This window comes from Macaca nemestrina, chromosome 12 (assembly GCF_043159975.1).
Source record: "Macaca nemestrina isolate mMacNem1 chromosome 12, mMacNem.hap1, whole genome shotgun sequence".
Classification (NCBI taxonomy): domain Eukaryota; kingdom Metazoa; phylum Chordata; class Mammalia; order Primates; family Cercopithecidae; genus Macaca; species Macaca nemestrina.
In genome coordinates, this window is record NC_092136.1 from 46,163,102 (window position 1) to 46,186,492 (window position 23,391).

General features: G+C 42.2%; 1 protein-coding gene and 1 long non-coding RNA gene across 3 annotated transcripts in view; both read right to left on the bottom strand.

The window, feature by feature from the left end:
* Window positions 1–23,391, bottom strand: part of LOC105486999 (neuron navigator 2) — a 767,789-nt gene that overhangs the window by 598,641 nt on the left and 145,757 nt on the right. The gene's annotated exons all lie outside the window — the stretch shown is intronic.
* LOC139357494 (uncharacterized) overlaps window positions 1–23,391 on the bottom strand; it is a 75,639-nt gene that overhangs the window by 21,399 nt on the left and 30,849 nt on the right. Inside the window, exon 2 of the long non-coding RNA XR_011610772.1 lies at window positions 1–23,391. This exon is cut by the window's left edge and continues 21,399 nt beyond it; it is cut by the window's right edge and continues 24,911 nt beyond it. This is a non-coding gene — a long non-coding RNA (uncharacterized lncRNA).

Consider the following 23,391-nt stretch of genomic DNA (forward strand, 5'->3'; position numbering starts at 1 on the left):
TACCATACACTTCTTTGGGGGAAATGAAACAACAGCTGGCCCTGCCAATCACCATGGCAACACTCCTGTAACTACTAGAACCATGCAACAGCAACTTTATACATACATACACATTCCAAATTTGCACTTAACTGCTATATTATGTATGTACTTGTTCATGACACCACTTGGAGCTCAGGTAGAGGTATTTTCAATCAGCTCCAACATCCCTTTCCCTCCTTGGACATTTCCAAGACCCCATCAAGCCTGGTGCAGGTAGAGAGAGAGGTTGCTGGGGAGAATAGAACATTGCCAAGCTCTGGCGCCACATACTGCACTCCGGCAACGTGTAAGTGGAAGGCAGGCATTATGGTTGTGTGACCTCTGCAATCACACAGGGCCTCATGCTCTGTGCTTGGTTCAATACTCTGCTGGCACCATCTTGAAATTCTTAATGATTTTTGAACAAGGGGCTCCACATGTCCATTTATCAGTGAGCTCCTCAAATTATATAGCCAGTTTTGGGTGAGGACAAAGCAATGGACAGATACTGTGAAGTTCCTTTCTGGGTGGCATTTTCTCTTTCTTTTCTCCTTCCTTTCAGAGCTCCCAAGGCACCCCACATTCTAGCTCAAGAGCTCTACCCGACCGAAACTCAGTGGCCTTTCCTCAGGAAATCCAGCTATGCTAATGCCACCAGAACTGAGTCAGAACTCTGAACTCTACAAATACGGCTCCTCTGTATTGAGTGCGTGCTAGGTGCCAGGCACAACACTCAACTGGGACAAATATTATTTCTGATCTGGGAGATAGATAGGTACGATCAGCCCCATTTCACAGTTGAGGACACTGAGACTCAGAGAGATTCAGTGACTTGTCTAAGGTCACACAGTGCATCAAACAAAATCTGATGAGCCTTCTCAAAGGCTCTTGATGTCACCTGCTTCCAGAACATTCTGCCACTCACCCTGCCTAGGTTGCTGCCCTGCCTGACTTGAGCTCAGGCAGTTCTGCCATTTAGGGCAGACTGGCTACAAGTCCTGGAGTATGGGCCCTTCCTAGCCCCATGCCTATAGTTTCTGGCTCCTCTTACCTCTTCCAGACTTGGATGAAAACACTCTCCAGCATGGGGTGGGAACTGGTCTCCTGAGAGGCTGCCATCAGGACTGGGTGATACAATCCTGAAGTGCAGAAGAGTTAACTCCCACTAGGAAAACTTTGACCAGTGGAAAATAGGAGTTGAGAGGGAGCAGGACACATACATTCTTTCTTCCTCTCTCCATGGACTGCTTCATGATAGTCTGTCCTTGCAGCTCATCCACCCAAGTCCCACATGTCATGCTGAGCGCTCTTGTGCAGTGACCTTCTGGGTGTCTCCATGGCTGTTTCTGACATAATAGCCATCAAGGAAACACACCACTTAATGTGGCTTCACATCCTTCTTTGCCTTACTTCCTTGTGTCTCACCTTTGCTGACATGAATTTGCATCTTCCAAATGAAACATCTCAGTTTTAATTTTTGCCCCAGGCTTTATCTTCTAGAGAAGCTAGCCTAACATACACATAGGAAGGGCAGCCTTCCCACTCAGCCCAGGGTGTGGTTGAACTTCATTTAGGCTGGATGTGGAAATCGGCCACCTGCTTTGCTGTAAATGTGATTTTTGGTTCTCTGCTCTCCCACAGCTGTAGAAATGGCCCCTACCTGAGAGATGCAGTGGCCATTCCAGCTTGCTGGCCAGCACAGACCTTCCTTCTCTCTCTCCCCATTCCATCTTCTCGCTCTCCCCATTCCATCTGTATGACCCGACCCCACCCCACCTTAAGGCATGGTTAATTGTTCAGTAGTGACACTTGGCCCAAGTTGACCCAATGAATCTCTTCCTCTCTTGGGATTTTTAAACTCAGGACTGAGTGATTCCATCTCGGCTTCTTTCTACATACTCTTTCCAAAACCACGTACCCAGTGTCTACAGCTCTAAGAAATCCTGGGAGTGGTCAGTGGCCATCCTTTCTGTTATATGGATAATGTCAATCTTCAGCGTGAGAGAAGAATTCCACCAATATGCAGAGAGAAACAGAGGCAGGAGCTACAGAGAATGTCCTAATGGCAGTCTCAGGTATGTGGCTTTCTACATTCCAAAGCTTAACTGCTCTTCCACCCTCCCCAAGGTTCAGCTGCTCTGTGTGCTCACACAGTAACCTCCATTAAATGTCTCTTGTGGCCTAATCCTATTCTAATTATGCTTCTGCCATTTGTGACAGACGGAAGCGCAGCTAGCACAGTGTATTCCACTGAGGGGTGAGAAAATGGGGAGGTGGGAAGAGGCTAAGTTTTGGACTCCAAAAGGTCTGGGTTTCAATCTCGAACTCCATCACTTTCTATCAGTGGACCATGGACGAGTCATTTAGCCTCTCTGTGCCTGAAGTTCCTCGTCTGAAAATTAGAGGAATAACATCATGTTTCAAGCCAGATGTGAGGACTGAATTGGGACCAGGTTTACAAATAACATGCTTAGCACAGGGCCCACACACAGAAGCTGCTCAAAAATGTGGATTACTTTTTCCTGCCTTACATGCCAGGGTAAGGGGATATCCCTAAAGGCAGGCTTTGCTTCAGCCCCAGACCCCACTTGGTTGGATCAGAAAGCACTGTTGGTTACTATAAACTGTCCTAATTCCCAGCACTTTGGTAGGGGAAAACAAGACCTACGGGCCTTCCCCAGAAATCAGAGTTTCATAAACTCTCATCCCTGAAGCACACCTCTCAGATAGGATAGCTCCACCTTTCACACTGGACTGCTCTGAAAATCCTCAAGACTGGTCATTCAGCTTGGACTTGAATATGCCTCCTAACAGGAACCTCCCTCCCTCCCCAAAGCAGCACATTCCATGTTTACATAACTCTGACATGAATAAAGGATTAAGTTTCCCTGCTCCATCAGGCTTGGAGTCTTTGACAGATTGGAAACTCCAGATTTCTATGACAGTAAGATTGAAGCCTTGAAAGATCTTAATGTCACCATCATGAGCCTAAAAGAGATCTTTGAAGAAGATACTACATGGATCATATGGCAGAAGCACATTTAGTTTTGTACCAAACTGCCAAACTGTCTTCCCAAGTGGATATTTCATTTTGCAGTTCCACCAGCGATGAATGAGGATTCCTGTTTCTCCACATCCTCACCAGCACTTCGTGTTGTCAGTCTTCTGGATTTTGGCCATTATAATAGATGTATAGTAGTGTCTCATTGTCATTTTAATTTGCATTTGCCTGATGACATAAGATTTGGAACTTCTTTTAATATGCTTATTTGCCATCCATATATCTTGGTGAGGTGTCTGTTAAGGTCTTTGGCCCACTTTTTAATCAGGTTGTTTGTTTCCTTATTGCTGAGTTTTAAGAGTTCTTCGTATATTTTTGATAACAGTCCTCTATCAAATTGTCTTTTGCAATTGTTTTCCCCACTTCTGTAGCTTGTCTTTTCATTCTCTTTACAGTGTCTTTCACAGAGAAGAAATTTTTAATTTCCAATCATTATATTCATTGACATTCACCTCAAAGACTTGAAAATTATGTCCATACAAAAACCTGTACATGGATATTTATTGTAGCTTTATCCACAATTGCCAAAACTTGTAAGCAACCAAGACATCCTTCAGTAGGTGAGTGTATCCATTATCGTACGTTCAGACTATGGAATGTCGTTCAGCACTAAAAGGAAATGAGCTATCAAGCCGTGAAAAACATGGAGGAAACTCAGACACATATTACTAAGTGAAGGAAGCCAATCTGAAAAAGCTACAAATTGTATGATTCCAGCCACATGACGCTCTGGAGAAGGCCAAACTATGGCGACAGTAAAATAATCAGTGTTTCCTTGGGGTAAGATGAATAAGCAGAGCACAGAAGATTTTTAGGGCAGTGAAACTACTGTGTATGATACCATAATGGTGGATACTTATCATTATACATTTGCCCAAACCCATACTGGGAACAACAGCAAGAGTGAACCTAATGTAAACTATGGACTTTGGGTGATTATGATGTGCCAATGTAGGTTAATCAGTTATAACAAATGTGCTACTTTGGTGATAGATATTGATAATGGAGGAGGCTATATATGTGTGGGGGGCAAGGGGTATGTGGGAAATCTCTGTTAACTTCTGCTCCATTTTACTGTAAACCCAAAATTGCTCTAAAAAGAGGTCTATTCAAAAAGGCATTATATAACTCACTTTAACCAGGACCATGTTTACACAGTACTTTGTGTCCACACATCATGATCATAAGATCAAAATCATGTTGGAAACTGAAGGAAGAAAATTACATGACAGTCTTCCAATCCAGAGACAAAGACCAGCTCCCATCTCCTTGAATTCTGGTAGGTTCCATGCCTACTTCAACTAACACAATATGGACACTGCCAGTTTCCAGAGCCAGGACTTATGAAGCTGGCAGTTTGTATTCTCCGCTATTTGAAATACTGTCTCTGGGAGCAATGAACTCCAAACCCTGAAGCCACCATGTTAATGTGGCTGCATGTAGGTGTTCCAGCCAATAGTCCCAACTCATATGTAAGTTGCTTTGCTGGAGGGATGGCTTGAAAGCCTGCCTGAATTTCTGACCACAAAGTTATATCATAATAAAATGTTATCTTAAACTACTAAATTTTGGGGTGATTTGTTATACAGTAAGAGATAACTGAAACAACCTTTGTCCCATCCAACAGATGGGAAAATAGAGGTAGAACGAGGTAAATGACTTGCCTAGATAGCTGGGCAACAAGTGAGCCTGGACTCCAAGACTTCTTATTCTTAGCCCCATTTTTCTACTTCATCTTAATTGCACTATGAAAACCTATAGCCATCATCAGCAAAGCATACTCGCCTTTAGTTTTAACTAAGGTAACATTATCTGGCACTTCTGTAGCCTGGTGTCAGTAGAGTTCTTTGGCTGTGTTCTAAGTGCTGTATGTCCATTTACTTATTTAATCCTCAGAACAATCCTATGAGGTAAGTGCTATTATAATCTCTAAATTATCAATAGGGAAACTGAGACACAGAATGATTAAGTAATTTGCCAAAGGTCATATAGCTGGAGGGAAGCAGAGCAGGGATTTGAACCCAGATATTTTTATTCCTGAGACCATGTGCTTAATTACTGAGGCATATTGTTAATCAAAAAACCTAGGGTATCTTAGATCTCTTCCATTTATTAGATCTCTTCTAATAGAGATGATCTGAATTCACGGCCATTGTGTGGCTCAGTGCCTCATATGGCTTCCACCATGAGTCATTTCTAAAAGGTCTTGAGAAGCTTTTAGGAGACTTGAGAACCATCGATTGTTCACTTACAACATGGAGCAAAGCTAAAAAGGATATAAATGCTTTGTATCCAATTGGGTGCAGCATCTTTTTGTCTGCCTGAAACCCCAACAGAGAAGCCAGGGCCACCCAAAGAATGCCACGATTAATTTCCCAGAGCGCAATATTGCCTGTGGGAAGAGGAGGCGCCGGCTCATTTCTTATTCATGAAGTCACACTGCCAAGTTTCATTTGCATGAAGTAATTTCTGCTGCTGCTACCCTACCATAAAATAAATCCATTTCTCCTACAGTATCTAGTATCTTTACACTAAGAGAAATGAGTAAGCAATATGTGCTATAAGAACACAACTTTTAGACCATTTTAATCAGAAACATGTCTGTAGCTAGCAATAAGTGATTTTATAGGAATATAAAATCTTTTGGGCTCAACGTACTCAAGGGCAACTCTGCCTCAAGGTCTGTTTTTGGGAATGTGTTTAGCATTTCTTCCTGCTTGACCAAACTCTGAGGTTTTACAACCAGAGGAGTTGTGGAATTATAGCTACTGTACCATCGTCCAGAAAGAAAAAGAAAAAAAAAGAAAGAAGAAAGGGAGGCAGGTCAGTAGCCAACCGAATCCTAATTAGATGAGTTACTAGAAATGTAGATGACTTCATGTATATAGAGAGAATAGTGGTCCTGCAAAGATATCCACACCTTAGTTGCTGGAACCTGTGAATATATTACACTCAAAAGGGACTGTGCAAATGTAATTAAGATTAAGGACCTTGAGATGGGGAGAATATTGTGTATTATCCAGGTGAGCATAATCTAATCATGTGAATCCATAAAAGTGGAGAAACTTTCCCCACTGTAGACAGTCACAGAGAGATGTGATTACAGATGAATGCTCAGAGAGAGGCAAAGTTGCTGGCTTTGAAGATGGAAAAGGAGCCATGAACCAAGGAATGTGGGCACCCCCTAGGAGTTGGAAAAGTCAAGGACACAGAATTTGCCCCTAGAACACCTAGAACAGCCCTTCCAATGCCTTGATTTTAGCCCAGTGAGACCCTGTCAGACTTCTAACCTATGAAAGTATAAAATAATAAGTTTCTGTTGATTCAAGCCACTATATTTGTAGTAGTGTATTACAGCAGCCATTGAAAATTAGTATACTTTGTATGGAAAGATCTTTGCCACTCACTAGCTGTGTGACCCAGCCTGAGCCACCTTACCCATCAGAACTAGCATTCCTCAGGGAATCAGAGCAAATTAGATAAAGCATCTGAAAGTTTTATAAGTCTCAAAGGGCATTGCAGAGATAAGATTTTAATATCATTAGTATTGTTATTCCAGTCAATTATACTTTGTTCAAGGGATAGCCCAGGAGGGATGGCTGGAACTTTCTAGTTCATAATTCTTAAACATAATTTAAGCAACTAATACCATCTTCCTCCTGACCAAATATTTTTCAGAGGTGATAAAAGTAAATTTAAAAAAAGACAAGAGGGTGCTTAATCATTTCTTCAGGACACTTTTCAAGCTCTATCTTGGATAGTAATTGGGGATGGGAATGGATATATCAGCTTTTTATTGCCACACTAACAGTATGTTACAAACTACCCTGAAAGTCTGTATCTAAAAACAAGAAGCATTTATTTCACTTATGAGTCTGTAGCTCTGTGATCTTGGGTGGGTGTGGCTGGACACTGCTGGCTGTGGCTCAGCTCACGCTTATGACACGGTCAAATGGCTGTTGGATGACTGGTCCCTTCTCCACATGCCTCTCACCCTCCACCAGACCAGCCTGAGCAGCTTCTCATGGCCATGGAATAGGAGCAACAGTGGAAATGTGCCAAGGTCTTTGTAAGTCTCTGCATATATCTCCTAAAATACCATTGGCTAAGACATGTCACTTGGCCAGACTTAGAACCAAGTGGTTCTTTAGCAAAAGAAAATGCAAAGTGATGTGGCAAAAGGGCATGGGGAGGATGTGTGTGTGTGTGTGTGTGCGCAGTTGTGTGTGTGTGTGTGTGTGTGTGTATAGAATCAGGGCCACTGATAGAGTCAATTTACTACAGAGAAAAGCAAAGGAAATTTGCTTTATTTAAAATTTATTAAGGGCCTACTGTATGCTAGGAACTCATCTAAGGGATAGGAGATAAATATAATCTACCCTATGCAGGGAATTTATATTCTAATGGATTGTCTGAGATGAGTGCCGAAGGGGCAAAAGAGCAACATTTGATGTGCTCCTATAACCTGCCAGGCCTGGGCCAGGCACTGACGATATAGCTGTGAACCTTATATTATCACATTTACTCTACACAATAACCCTGAAAGGTGGGTGTTATGCTTATCCCTATTTAATAGGGAAACCAAGACTCAGCAAGGTTAAGCTGTCTACATGCCCAAGTTCAAGATACAGAGATACATCTATCTCATTCCAAACCCCAGATTCATTCTGCTACACTCTGGAAAGCATTCCTTCACTGACTCAACAAATATTTAAGTGCCTCTGTGCCAGGCACTGTTCACCTCTCCTTACAAATGACTCACAACATTTCTCCCTTGGAGTATCTGTCAGATTTCACCAACTGCAAACAGAATCCCTGCCCTTTCCCACCTTGACTGCTGTGTGTGGTCAGCATGGTTAAGAGATGCTAAGTAACTCCTTTAAAAACAACAACAACAACAATAACAACAACCCTCTAGCAGGAGCAATTTATTATCATTACTGTAACCTCTGGTTCACTTCAATCTTAGGTTCCTGGCCTTTTATTTATAGTGGTTTCAAAAAGGTTCCACGTCATTAATTGCTCACCATTTAGGCCAATTAGGTGAGGTTAGAACTTCAGGGTAAATCAGCCCACACAGGTGGCAAAGGCAGCTGTGCCCGCCTGGTGTACTGGCTCTGCCTTTTAAGAAATATAATAGCCCAGAGGTCGTATGAACAGGTTGGTTGGGCTGTATGGCTCGCATAAAATGAATGAGCTATAGACAGATGTTGACTGTGGACTGAATTTCAACAACACAGACTTGAACATGGTGAGAAGTTTAAACTAATGATTTAACCATAGTACTTTGCTATTCAGTGAGAAAAAATCTTGGGAGAAAAGCTTATAACAGAGCTGTCAACCTAGTGAATTAAACCTGGCTGAACAAAGCTTTGTACTTCTGATTGTGATGTGACATCCAATAGCATATGCAGAACCCAGATTCTTGAGAAGAAGAATCCACTTCAGAGCAAGGACCTTAGCTTTCCATCTTTGGAACACAGCAGACAATAGTAGCTCAATAAATATCTGAGTGAGTAAATATGTGGATGAGTGAACAGATGGATAGATGGGCAGGCAGATGGATAGATGAAAGAATGTAACAGAATAAAATATGGGAATGAACAGGTAGGAATAAATATTTTTCAATAAACAAATGGATTTGTGAGTTTTAAAAAATTAAGTTACAAGACAGTTATGGGGGTGGATGGGAAAAGGAAGAAAACATTTATTGAATACCTTCTGTATGTCAACACTTAATGTATATATTTTCTCACTGAGTTCTAACGGCACCTTTCCAGAGATGCCTTAATCATCTTCTGCTCAAGAAAACCATACTGAGGCTCAGAGAGTTTCCTCAGGGGACCTGGCCAAAAACACCACAGTTCAAACCTAAGTCTGCCAATTTTCTAAAGACTGTGACCTCCCTCTTTTGCAGACCAACTTTCTGGTGTGGTAGATGAGGAAACCAAGGTAGGGAGAAATAGAATGATTTGACCACATCAGTGGCCCATGTGTAATAAGATCGTGGGTGCTGCCTAGATCTGTTGTTCTCCTCTCTGGAGGAGCCACATGGTGAATAGGGATAGCCCAGAGAGACTAGAGCCATCAGGGCAGCACGCAGAGTGCTCAGAGCCTGGAGTCTGGAGCCAGGCTGCTGTGTCTGAATCCTGACTCTATCACTTCCTAAGTGCATGTCCTTGTGCAAGTCACTTAACTTCTCAGTGCATCAGTTTCCTTATGTGTGAAATTAGGATGATGACAAAACGACCTCAGAATTATTGTGAGCACAAAATGAGCTCTGATAGTGCCTGGCTCAGAAGCTGCAAGCAATAAGCATTAGCACCTTTCTTCTTACAGTCTGCTGTTCCAAGCCACTTTTAATATTTTGCATTCCCAAACCTGACAATCCCTGACTTAACACCTTGATGGAGCAGAGGACTTTCTGCTAGTTGATGTGTGCTTGGAAGCACAGAGCTGGGTTAACTGAGACATTCCAAAAGGGAATTTCATTTTCTGTCTGTGGCTTTAGGGTCACAAATTCAGGTGGCGGGCTCACCTGTAGGTTAGCAAAATTTATTCACTCCCACCTCATAATTAATGATTCCTGAAAGCTCAGAACCGTATGGACCCTGAGGTCAAGGCCTGCAGCTGTTTGTCTAACCATGGAAGAGTAGGGACAATATACTAAAAATAGGAAGAGAGCCTGGGTAATCTCAGGCTATGAAAAGCCAAGGAATAACAAACACACTAGACCACTCTAAGGAGGCTCCCACACTCACATTCTAAAGACTCCCACTCACCAGGGGAATTAACCATTTTTTCCATCATGTTCTGGCATCTTCAATCTCTGTCAAGGGGCCAAATCCCAGATAAAGGGTAGAGGGAGCTACCCATTATTGAGCACCTACTATATACCAGACTATGCTTTACTTCACAAATTCTTATATGGCACTTACAATGTTCTGGGCACAGTCTAAGCACTTTCCAAAAATGAGTTTTTCCAAAAACTCATTCAATCCTCATAACAACCTGTGAGGCCAAGACTATCATTACTGCCATTTTACAGAAGCAGAAAGAGATGCACAGAGAAGTGAAGAAACTTGCTCAAAGTAAAACAGCCAATATGTGGTAACACTAGGATTCAACCCCTTAAGTTCTGCACTTTAGAATGGGTACCTGCTGGCATGTGTACTGTCTTTAATTCTAAGAGCAAACAGGATGGTGGCTATTATACTCTGCACTTGACAGATGAGGGATCCAAGGCATAGAAGGATGAGGTAACGTATCCACACACAAATGGTAAAAGTCCAGGGTAACCCCAGGTCTGGATGAACTCAATGCTATTCCCTTGTCATTGGGAGCCAACCTAGCCTTAAGCAAAAATAGTGAAGAAAACTGTTTTTGTTTGTTTTGTTTTTTATTTTTTAGTGATCACATTGCAAACTTTTTGGAATCATGCTAATTTCATGTCATTTTAAAATAACTTGTTCATTTGATAGCATTATGATAGCCAGCCTCTAAGATGGCCCTCAATGATCCTTGCCACCTAATATTCAGGCCCTTGTGTAGCACTGTTCACCCTGAACAGGACTAACCTGGGTAACAAACAGGATGCTGCCAACCTGATGTGTTGTGTGACTTTGGCAGCTAGATCATGAAATACACTGAGGCATCTGCCTTGTTCTTTCTTGAAGCACTTGCTTTGGGGGAAGTCAGTTACCATGTTGTTAGCATACTCAAGCAGCCCTGACAAGGAACTGAGGCCTTCTCTTGCAATCAGCACTAACTTGCCAGGCATGTGGGTAAATCGTCTCAGAAAGAGGTCCTCCAGCCCCAGTCGAGCCTCCAGATGAATGCAGCCCCAGCGAACATCTTGACTGCAACCTCATGAGGGACCTTGAGCTGGAACCACCCAGCTAGGCTGTTCCTGGGTTCCTGACCCAAAACAATGGAGAGATAATAAATGTTTATTGTTTTAAGCCATGAAGTTTTGAGGGTAATTTATTACAAAGCAACAGATAACTAATCATTACATATACATTTTTTAATCTTTGGAGAGGCTTTTTTAATCAGAGAAAAGCATCCTAAGAAAAATAGTCATGAGGTGGCGCGAAGATGGCCGAATAGGAACAGCTCCAGCCTCCAGCTCCCAGCGTAAGTGACACAGAAGACGGGTGATTTTTGCGTTTCCAACTGAGGTACCAGGTTCATCTCACTGGGGCATGTCAGACAGTGTGTGCAGGACAGTGGGTGTGGCCCAATGAGCGAGAGCTGAAGCAGGGCAAGGCATCGCCTCACCCGAGAAGCACAAGGGGGAAGAGAATTCCCTTTCCTAACCAAGGGAAACTGTAACACACAACACCTGGAAAATCGGGTCACTCCTACCCTAATACTGCATTTTACCAAGGGTCTTAGCAAACGGCACACCAGGAGATTATATCCCGTGCCTGGCTCAGAGGGTCCCACGACCACAGAGCCTCCCTCATTGCTAGCACAGCAGTCTGAGATCTAACTGCAAGGTGGCAGTGAGGCTGGGGGAGGGGCACCTGCCATTGCTGAGGCTTAAGTAGGTAAACAAAGCCTCCGGGAAGCTCGAACTGGGTGGAGCCCACCCCAGCTCAAGGAAGCCTGCCTGCCTCTGTGGACTCCACCTCTGGGGACAGGGCATAGCCAAACAAAAGGCAGCAGAAACCTCTGCATATGTAAATGTCCCTGTCTAACAACTTTGAAGAGAGTAGTAGTCCTCCCAGCATGGAGTGTGAGATCTGAGAATGGACAGACTGCCTGCTCAAGTGGGTCCCTGACTCTCAAGTAGCCTAACTGGGAGACATCCCTCACTAGGGGCAGACTGACACCTCACACCTCACACGGCTGGGTACACCTCTGAGACGAGGCTTCCAGAGGAACAATCAGACGGCAACTTTTGCTGTTCAGCAATATTCACTCTTCTGCAGCCTCCACTGCTGATACCCAGGCAAACAGGGTCTGGAGTGGACCTCGAGCAAACTCCAACAGACCTGCAGCTGAGGGTCCTGACCATTAGAAGGAAAAATAACAAACAGAAAGGACATCCACACCAAAACCCCATTTGTATGTCGCCATTATCAAAGACCAAAGGTAGATAAAACCACAAAGATGGGGAAAAAGCAGTGCAGAAAAGCTGGAAATTCTAAAAATCAGAGCGCCTCTCCACCTCTAAAGGAACGCAGCTCCTCGCCAGCAATGGAGCAAAGCTGGATGGAGAATGACTTTGATGAACTGAGAGAAGAAGGCTTCAGACAATCAAACTTCTCCGAGCTAAAGGAGGAATTACGAACCCAGCACAAAGAAACTAAAAACCTTGGAAAAAGATTTGATGAACGGCTGACAAGAATAACCAACGTAGAGAAGTCCTTAAACAACCTGATAGAGATGAAAACCATGACACAAGAACTATGTGACAAATGCACAAGCTTCTAACCGACTCGATCAACTGGAATAAAGGGTATCAGTGATTGAAGATCAAATGAATGAAATGAAGTGAGAAGAGAAGTTTAGAGAAAAAAGAGTAAAAAAAAAAAGATGAACAAAGCCTCCAAGAAATATGGGACTTTGTGAAAAGACCAAATCTATGTCTGATTGGTGTATCTGAAAGTGATGAGGAGAATGGAGCCAAGTTAGAAAACACTCTACAGGATATCATCCAGGAGAATTTCCCCAACCTAGCAAGGCAGGCCAACATTCAAATTCAGGAAATACAGAGAACGCCACAAAGATACTCCTACAGGAGAGCAACTCCAAGACATATAATTGTTAGATTCACCAAAGTTGAAATGAAGGAAAAAATGTTAAGGGCAGCCAGAGAGAAAGGTTGGGTTACCCACAAAGGGAAGCCCATCAGACTAACAGCAGATCTCTTGGCAGAAACTCTACAAGCCAGAAGACAGCGGGGGCCAATATTCAACATTCTAAAGCAAAGAATTTTCAACCCAGAATTTCATATCCAGCCAAACTAAATTTCATAAGTGAAGGAGAAATAAAGTCCTTTACAGACAAGCAAATGCTGAGAGATTTTGTCACCACCAGGCCTGCCCTACAAGAGCTCCTGAAAGAAGCACTAAACATGGAAAGGAACAACCGGTACCAGCCATTGCAAAAACATGCCAAAATATAAAGACCATCGATGTTAGGAAGAAACTGCATCAACTAACAAGCAAAATAACCAGCTAACATCATAATGACAGGATCAAGTTCACACATAACAATAAACTATTAATAGTTTAAGAATCTGCTTCAAAGGGAGTAGTCCACCTCTGATGCTGAGAGGCTATTGGAATTTGGTCAGTCCAAAACTATGGCTGCTTCTCATGTTATGTTAAAATGGAAAGCTAGAGGGTTCCAAGATGGTCGAATAGGAACAGCTCCAGTCTACAACTCCCAGCATGAGTGATGCAGAAGACAGGTGATTTCTGCATTTCCAACTGAGCTTTGAAGAGAGTAGTGGTTCTCCCAGCATGGAGTTTGAGATCTGAGAAGGGACAGACTGCCTGCTCAAGTGGGTCCCTGACTCCCAAGTAGCCTAACTGGGAGGCATCCCCCAGTAGGGGCAGACTGACACTTCACATGGCCTGGTACCCCTCTGAGATGAAGCTTCCAGAGGAATGATCAGGCAGTACCACTTGCTGTTCAGCAATATTTGCTGTTCTGCAGCCTCTGCTGCTGATATCCAGGCAAACAGGGTCTGGAGTGGACCTCGAGCAAACTCCAACAGACCTGTAGCTGAGGGTCGTGACCGTTAGAAGGAAAAATAACAAACAGAAAGGACATCCATACCAAAACCCCATCTGTACATCACCATCATCAAAGACCAAAGGTAGATAAAACCACAAAGATGGGGAAAAAACAGAGCCGAAAAGTGGAAAATTCTAAAAATCAGAGCACCTCTCCCCCTCCAAAGGAAAACAGCTCTTCACCAGCAATGGAACAAAGCTGGATGGAAAATGACTTTAACGAGTTGAGAGAAGAAGGCTTCAGACAATCAAACTTTTCCAAGCTAAACAAGGAAGTTCAAACCCATCGAAAAGAAGCTAAAAACCTTGAAAAAAGATTAGTCGAATGGCTAACTAGAATAACCAATGCAGAGAAGTCCTTAAATGACCTGATGGAGCTGAAAACCATGGCACAAGAAGTACGTGACTAATGCACAAGCTTCAGTAACTGATTCAATCAACTGGAAGAAAGGGTATCAGTAATCGAAAATCAAATGAATGCAATGAAGCAAGAAGAGTAGTTTAGAGAAAAAAGAGTAAAATGAAAGAAACAAAGCCTGCAAGAATATGGGACTATGTGAAAAGACCAAATCTATGTCTGATTGGTGTGCCTGAAAGTGACCGGGAGAATGGAACCAAGTTGGAAAACACTCTGCAGGATATTATCCAGGAAAACTTCCCCAACCTAGCAAGGCAGGCCAACATTCAAATTCAGGAAATACAGAGAATGCCACAAAGATACTCCTCGAGAAGAGCAATCCCAAGACACATAATTGTCAGATTCACCAAAGTTGAAATGAAGGAAAAAATGTTAAGGACAGCCAGAGAGAAAGGTCGGGTTACCCACAAAGGGAAGCCCATCAGACTAACAGCAAATCTCTTGGCAGAAACTCTACAAGTCAGAAGAGAGTGGGGGCTAATATTCAACATTCTTAAAGAAAAGAATTTTCAACCCAGAATTTCATATCCAGCCAAACTAAGCTTCATAAGTGAAGGAGAAATAAAATCCTTTACAGACAAGCAAATGCTGAGAGACTTTGTCACCACCAGGCCTGCCCTACAAGAGATCCTGAAGGAAGCACTAAACATGGAAAGGAACAACTGGTACCAGCCACTGCAAAAACATGCCAAATTGTAATGATCATCGATGCGAGGAAGAAACTGCATGAACTAACGAGCAAAATAACCAGCTAACATCATAATGACAGGATCAAATTACACATAACAATAGTAACCTTAAATGTAAATGGGCTAAATGCTCCAATGAAAAGACACAGACTGGTAAATTGGATAAAGAGTCAAGACCTATCAATGTGCTGTATTCAGGTGACCCATCTTACGTGCAGAGACACACATAGGCTCAAAATAAAGGGATGGAGGAAGATCTACCAAGCAAATGGAAAACAAAAAAAGGCAGGGGTTGCAATCCTAGTCTCTGATAAAACAGACTTTAAACTAACAAAGATCAAAAGAGACAAAGAAGGCCATTACATAATGGTAAATAGATCAATTCAACAAGAAGAGCTAACTATCCTAAATATATATGCACCCAATACGGGAGCACCCAGATTCATAAAGCAAGTCCTTAGAGACTTACAAATAGACTGAGACTCCCACACAATAATAATGGGAGACTTTAACACCCCACTGTCAACTTTAGGCAGATCAATGAGATAGAAAGTTAACAAGGATATCCAGGAATTGAACTCAGCTCTGCACCAAGCAGACCTAATAGACATCTACAGAACTCGCCACCCCAAATTAACAGAATATACATTATTCTCAGTGCCACATCACACTTATTCCAAAATTGACCACATAGTTGGAAGTAAAGCACTCCTCAGCAAATGTACAAGAACAGAAATTATAACAAACTGTCTCTCAGACTACAGTGCAATCAAACTAGAGCTCAGGATTAAGAAACTCACTCAAAACCCACCCAACTACATGGAAACTGAATAACCTGCTCGTGAATGACTACTGGGTACATAACGAAATGAAGGCAGAAATAAAGATGTTCTATGAAACCAATGAGAACAAAGATACAACATACTAGAATCTCTGGGACACATTTAAAGCATTGTGTATTGTGTAGAGTGAAATTTATAGCACTAAATGCCCACAAGGGAAAGCAGGAAAGATCTAAAATTGACACCCTAACATCACAATTAAAACAACTAGAGAAGCAAGAGCAAACAAATTTAAAAGCTAGCAGAAGGCAAGAAATAACTAAGATCAGAGCAGAACTGAAGGAGATAGAGACACAAAAAGCCCTTCAAAAAATCAATGAATCCAGGAGCTGTTTTTTTTTTTTTTTGAAAAGATCAACAAAATGGATAAACTGCTAGCAAGACTAATAAAGAAGAAAAGAGAGCAGAATCAAATAGATGCAATAAAAATGATAAAAGGGATATCACCACTGATCCCACAGAAATACAAACTACCATCAGAGAATACTATAAACACCTCTACACAAATAAACTAGAAAATCTAGAAGAAATGGATAAATTCCTAGACACACACACTCTCCCAAGACTAAACCAGGAAGAAGTGGAATCCCTGAATAGACCAATAAAAAGCTCTGAAATTGAGGCAATAATTAATAGCCTACCAACCAAAAAAAGTCCAGAACCAGAGAGATTCACAGCCGAATTCTACCAGAGGGGCAAAGAGGAGTGGGTACCATTCCTTCTGAAACTATTCCAACCAATAGAAAAAGAGGGAATGCTCCCTAACTCGTTTTATGAGGCCAACATCATCCTGATACCAAAGCCTGGCAGAGATACAACAAAAAAAGAGAATTTTAGACGAATATCCCTGATGAACATTGATGCAGAATCCTCAATAAAATACTGGCAAACCGAATGCAGCAGCACATCAAAAAGCTTATCCACTATGATCAAGTGGGCTTCATCCCTGGGATGCAAGGCTGGTTCAACATATGCAAATCAATAAACGTATTCCAGCATGTAAACAGAACCAAAGACAAAAACCACATGATTGTCTCAATAGATGGAGAAAGGGCCTTTGACAAAATTCAACAGCCCTTCATGCTAAAAACTCTCAATAAATTCGGTATTGATGGAATGTATCTCAAAATAATAAGAGCTATTTATGACAAACCCACAGCCAATATCATAGAAATAAAGGGTATTCAATTAGGAAAAGAGAAAGTCAAATTGTCCCTGTCTGCAGATGACATGATTGTATATTTAGAAAACCCCATCATCTCAGCCCAAAATCTTCTTAAGCTGATAAGCAACTTCAGCAAAGTCTCAGGATACAAAATCAATGTGCAAAAATCACAAGCATTCTTATACACCAATAACAGACAAACAGAGAGTCAAATCATGAGTGAACTCCCATTCACAATTGCTTCAAAGAGAATAAAATACCTAGGAATCCAACTTACAAGGGAGGTGAAGGACCTCTTCAAGGAAAACTACAAACCACTACTCAATGAAATAAAAGAGGACACAAACAAATGGAAGAACATTACATGCTCACGGATAGGAAGAACCAATATCGTGAAAATGGCCATACTGCCCAAGGTAATTTATAGATTCAATGCCATCCCCATTAAGCTACCAATGACTTTCTTCACAGAATTGGAAAAAACTACTTTAAAGTTCATATGGAACCAAAAAAGAACCTGCATTGCCAAGACAGTCCTAAGCCAAAAGAACAAAGCTGGAGGCATCACGCTACCTGACTTCAAACTATACTATAAGGCTACAGTAACCAAAACAGCATGGTACTGGTACCAAAACAGAGATATAGACCAATGGAACAGAACAGAGCACTCAGAAATAATACCACACATCTACAGCCATCTGATCTTTGACAAGCCTGACAAAAACAAGAAATAGGGAAAGGATTCCCTATTTAATGAATGGTGCTGGGAAAACTGGCTAGGCATAAGTAGAAAGCTGAAACTGGATCCCTTCCTTACACCTTATACAAAAATTAATTCAAGATGATTAAAGACTTAAATGTTAGACCTAAAACCATAAAAACCCTAGAAGAAAAACTAGGCAATACCATTCAGGACATAGGCATGGGCAAGGACTTCATGACTAAAACACCAAAAGCAATGGCAACAAAAGCCAAAATTGACAAATGGGATCTAATTAAACTAAAAAGCTTCTGCACAGAAAAAGAAACTACCATCAGAGTGAACAGGCAACCTACAGAATGGGAGAACATTTTTGCAATCTACTCATCTGACAAAGGGCTAATATCCAGAACCTACAAAGGACTCAAATTTACAAGAAAAAAACAAACAACCCCATCAAAAAGTGGGCAAAGGATATGAACAGACACTTCTCAAAAGAAGACATTTATGCAGCCAACAGACACATGAAAAAATGTCCATCATCACTAGCCATCAGAGAAATGCAAATCAAAACCACAATGAGATACCATCTCACACCAGTTAGAATGGGGATCACTAAAAAATCAGGAAACAACAGTTGCTGGAGAGGATGTGGAGAAATAGGAACATTTTTACACTGTTGGTAGGACTGTAAACTAGTTCAACCATTGTGGAAGACAGTGTGGCGATTCCTCAAGGATCTAGAACTAGAAATAACATTTGACCCAGCCATCCCATTACTGGGTATATACCCAAAGGATAATAAATCATGCTGTTATAAAGACACATGCACATGTATGTTTATTGCGGCACTATTCACAATAGCAAAGACTTGGAATCAACCCAAATGTCCATCAGTGACAGACTGGATTAAGAAAATGTGGCACATATACACCACGGAATACTATGTAGCCACAAAAAAGGATGAGTTTGTGTCCTTTGTGGGGACATGGATGCAGCCAGAAACCATTACTCTCAGCAAACTATCACAAGAACAGAAAACCAAACACTGCATGTTCTCACTCATAGGTGGGAACTGAATAATGAGATCACTTGGACACAGGAAGGGGAACATCACACACTGGGGCTTGTTGTGGGGTCGGGGGAGGAGGGAGGGATAGCATTAGGAGATACATCTAATGTAAATGATGAGTTAATGGGTGCAGCACACCAGGATGGCACATGTATACATATGTAGCAAACCTGCACGTTGTGCCCATGTACCCTAGAACATAAAGTCTAATCAAAAATAAACAAATAAATAAATAAAAAGAAAAATAGTCACTCTGTGACTTGAATCTCATCTAATGTTAGAGCTCCTGTTTTCACTGTCTCTACTCCTAGTTTATAGAGAGATGCCTACTTTTCTGCTTCTTCCTTTCTGGAAGCCTCCTGCACTCTTTGGGCCTCAGCTGTATCCACTGTGTCAGATGGGAGGTGGGATGATGTGATCCCCAAATCCAACATGCCTCCCTTAGACCTGCCCCCGCATCTTCTGTCCTCTTTCCCTGTCTCCTCTCCCCCCTCACTGACCCCCACACCTGTTTAAACATCACTTTGTCAGAGAAGCCTAGACAGCAACAACTGCCACTTGTTCTCCCTTAGCAATCTGTTCTTCTCTGATTTATTTTTCTCTATAAGTTTTATTATGATATATAATATATAAAATTACACATAAAAACATGTATATTTATATATAATATAAAGTTAAATATATATATAATTTTTTCATTTATATTCTCTCTCTCATCCATGCATTTAGGCTTTAAGAAAGCAGATACACCTGTGCCTAGAATAAATCCTGGAACACAGTAGATGCTCAATAAATGCTTGCTGAATGAATGGATGGATAACAGAATAAATGAATGACAGCTCATTTCTAAGTATTTTCTGTAAGTTCTGCAACCTAGAGGTGTTAGGCAATGTATTAAGTAAGCTGTATGTCACCAGCCAGTGTCACCACCTCTGGGCAGCTTTCCCTTTACCAGGCTTTATTGAGGGCTCTCTGCTCACAGCCAGGTTTGCTTCCCTCTCTCATTGCAGGAAACACACCACACTACAGTGGTCTGTTTACAGCCTGTCACTCCCATTAAAGTCTGTGTATCCAGATGGCAGGGGCAGGGACTACTTCACTTCTGGATGTCCCGTTCCTAATGGAGAGTTTGGTGCTTGCTTGCTGAATTGAATGAAGAAAACCGCCAATGTGAGATAAGGAAAGAACAAACACATAAATGAAAAGAGTTTTCCCAAGGGAACTCAGCTGTCACAGGCTGAGGTGACAGCTGAGTTCATGCCGTGACCTAAGGGGCTGATAAGTGTCCCCTCCAAACTGTGCAATCCACAAGTTATCCATGGGTCCTCTGGAGACCCAGGCCCTAAGGCTTGCCTGCTTCAAGCAGGAGTGAGTTTTCCTGTCAGGGGATTACTGACCTGTTCCTGTCAGGATTCTCCTCTGAGGACAGAGATCAGTCCCAGCAGGGGCAGAGGAAAGAATGGGTTGCACTAGTCCTAATCAGAAGCCCACAGCACCACAACAGCCCAGGGGGTCAGCTGCTGGAGGCTAACTCAGAATGCGGGGAGGAGGCTAGTGGATCCCCAAAGACCAGCCATGTGGGCTCTCATTCTACACTCAGCAACCTTCCTCCTGTAGGGCAGGCTGTGCAGGGCAAGTGTTCAGGAATGTAGGTCATCCAGTGGTTTTCAACTAGGTTTCACATCAGCATTACATCCTCCAGAGACTCAGGAAACCCGGGGTGGGGTCTTCGTATCCTTATAATTAAAAAACTCCACAGATGACCCTGATGCATGACCCGCATTGAGAACATCTGCATTTAGATCACAAGTTTTGCACCAGACACATATAGGCTTAACCCTTGGCTCAGTTACAATGATCTGTGTGGCATTAATTCTGCATCTTAGTTTCTTCATCTGTAAAATGGGGACAACTTTACCGGGAAGTGTGAGGATTAAATGGCATATCAGCATTTCCTAGCAAAGAGAACATATTCATTAGTGTGTAGTAAATACTAGTAAGTGGCAGCTCAAAGAAGAATGATTTGGGGCCAAGGAGGAAAAAAAGAATTTATGTGTCAAAGTATTGTCACTTGTGAGCCAAGAATTCAGAGAACTTAAGAGATCCTGAGTCCCTGGACAATTAAATGCATAACTATTTGTGACAGGAAGCCCCAGCCAGTGTTTGCTCTCACCCACAGTGACCTAACTGGCCCATCCATGGCCCTCTTGCCACTTCTTTCAGCTGTCTTGTCTTCTGTTCCAAGAAGGTCTGTCCCTTCTCCAGGAGGGTCACACATCACAGCACCTGGGTCAGTCACTCGTGCATCTGTTGGGGTCCTGTGTCCCAGGGCCACTGCTCTGCAGAGTTCAGTTTGGTCTGCAGGGATCAGGCCAGTGTCAGTCATCTCCACAGCTACAGAGCCAGCCAGAGGGGAGATCAAACAGTTCTCCTGCTAAGAGGATTTGTAAAATACACAGCACACTAAGCATAGGCAGCTACCGGTCTGCTATATTGCTTTCTTTCCTGCTTTTCTTTTTAAGGAGGCAAAATAATTTTTCTTACAGCAAATAGAGAACTGAACTCCACTCTCTGGCTGGCATTCATCAAGTTCAGGGCACTTCCTCCAGGTCAGAGAAGATGCTAGAAGGGAATGGTCAGGAGGGATGGCAGGGAATGCAGCAACTGTCCCAGGCAGCTCTAAAGGGATATCTGTCTCTCCAATCCCACCTGCCACATGCCCCACCCTGAAGGCTCCATCCAGTGGCAGTCCCCGGGGGCTGTGTCAGCCAGTGGCCGGTGGTGGGGCGGTGGGGCGTGCTTTCTGTTCACAAATGCCCTGCAGAACTGGCCTCTTCAGGGATTGGTATAGCTCAGGGATGCTGAGCTTTTTTATAATAGGGTAATGACAAGTCATGTTTTATTATAAATTTTAACAATATTTCATGCTCATGGATACATCATAGACATTACAGAAAGGCTTTAAGAGGAAGGGAAAATCACTAAAATCCACCTCTTACAGATAAACGCTATTGGCGTGTTTCTCTCCTAACTTTTTCAATAGATTCCTACATACTTATGAGATCATGCTGTATAAATATGTATGTAATATGATTTTAAATTTCCACTAAAATGCCTTTAATCACCTTCATTGTGGTGGTCGTGGTGCAGATACCTTTTATTCCCGTATAGCATTCTATTGGAGGAGAAGGATAATGGGGGGAGGGAAGAACCAATTAGGAGGAGGAGAGAGGGGAGGGGGCAGAGGAGGAGAGAAGGACTGCCAGCCTCCACCCAGTGATTAACCTGAGCTGGGCACTGTGCAAAGTGCTTTATGTACATTCTTTCATTTTACCCATATAGCAACATTATCGACCTGGACTATTATTATCAGCCTACATTGTACATAAGAAAACTGTGGCTCAGAGAGGTAAAGTAGAAGGTGCTCCAGTTACAGAGACATTAAGGAGCTGAGGTGAGGATTAGAATCCGGTCCAGCCCCAAGTTTCACCTCCGGAACTCTCAGCCACTGACTTAGGATGTACCGTGTCACATCTAACCTCTCTTCCCTCGGTGAAAATATAGGCATCCATTTGCTTTTGTAATAATACAAGTATTGAATATCTTTGTCCATGTGACTTTAAGCATTTGTCTTATTATAGCCTTTGGATAAAATCCTGAAAGATAAAGTTTTTATAAAGGAGAGGCTTTATGTCTATTGGGATTTGCTTTTGCTAAATAGAACAGAGAAAGTCAAAATAGCAATCGTTTAAATGAGACAGATGTTTATTTTTATATAAGAAGTTGGGAGGTTGGCAGAGTTGATATTGTGCCACATAAAGAAGAAGCCAGCCCCTTTCAGCTTACCCTCTGATTTCCCTAGAATATGGTTGTTATCCTCATAGTACAAGATGGCTGCTAGAACTACAGTCATCACATCCCAAATTTCAAGCAGCCAGATGGAAGAGGAGACAAAGAAGGTGTGCTCCCTCTCTTTCAGACACATGCTGATATTTAACACAGTAAATTTAGGGAAATATCCACATTTGGCTACGAGGGAAGCTGAGAAATAGTGGCATACCTTGTTTCATTGTGCATTGTTTTAATTTGCCTCACAGGTATTGAGGGTTTTGTTTGTTTGTTTTAACAAATTGAAAGGTTGTGGCAATCCTATGTCTAGCAAATCTACTGGTGCTGTTTTCCCAATAGCATGTGCTCACTTCATGCCTCTGTGCCACAGTTTGGTAATTCTCATAATATTTCAAGCATTTTCATTATTATTGTATCTGTTACGGTGACCCAAGATCCGTGATCTGTGATGTTACTACTGTTTGGGGGTACCATAAACTGTGCCCAAGATTAGATGGCAAACTTAATCAATCAATGTTGTCTATGTTTTGACTTCTCCACTGAATGGCCCTTTCCCCATTTCTCTCTCTCTCTCTCTCTCTCTCTCTGTTTCTCTCTCTCTCTCTCTCTCTCTCTCTCTCTCTCTCTCTCTTTGGGTCTCCCTATTCCCTGAGACACAATAATACTGAAATTAGGCCAACTAATAACCCTACAATGGCCTCTAAGTGTTCAAGTGAAAGGAAGAGTCACACATCTCTCACTTTAAATCAAAAACTAGAAACTATTAAGCTTAGTGAAGAAGGCATGATGAAAGCCCAGATAAGCTAAAAGCTAGGCCTTTTGC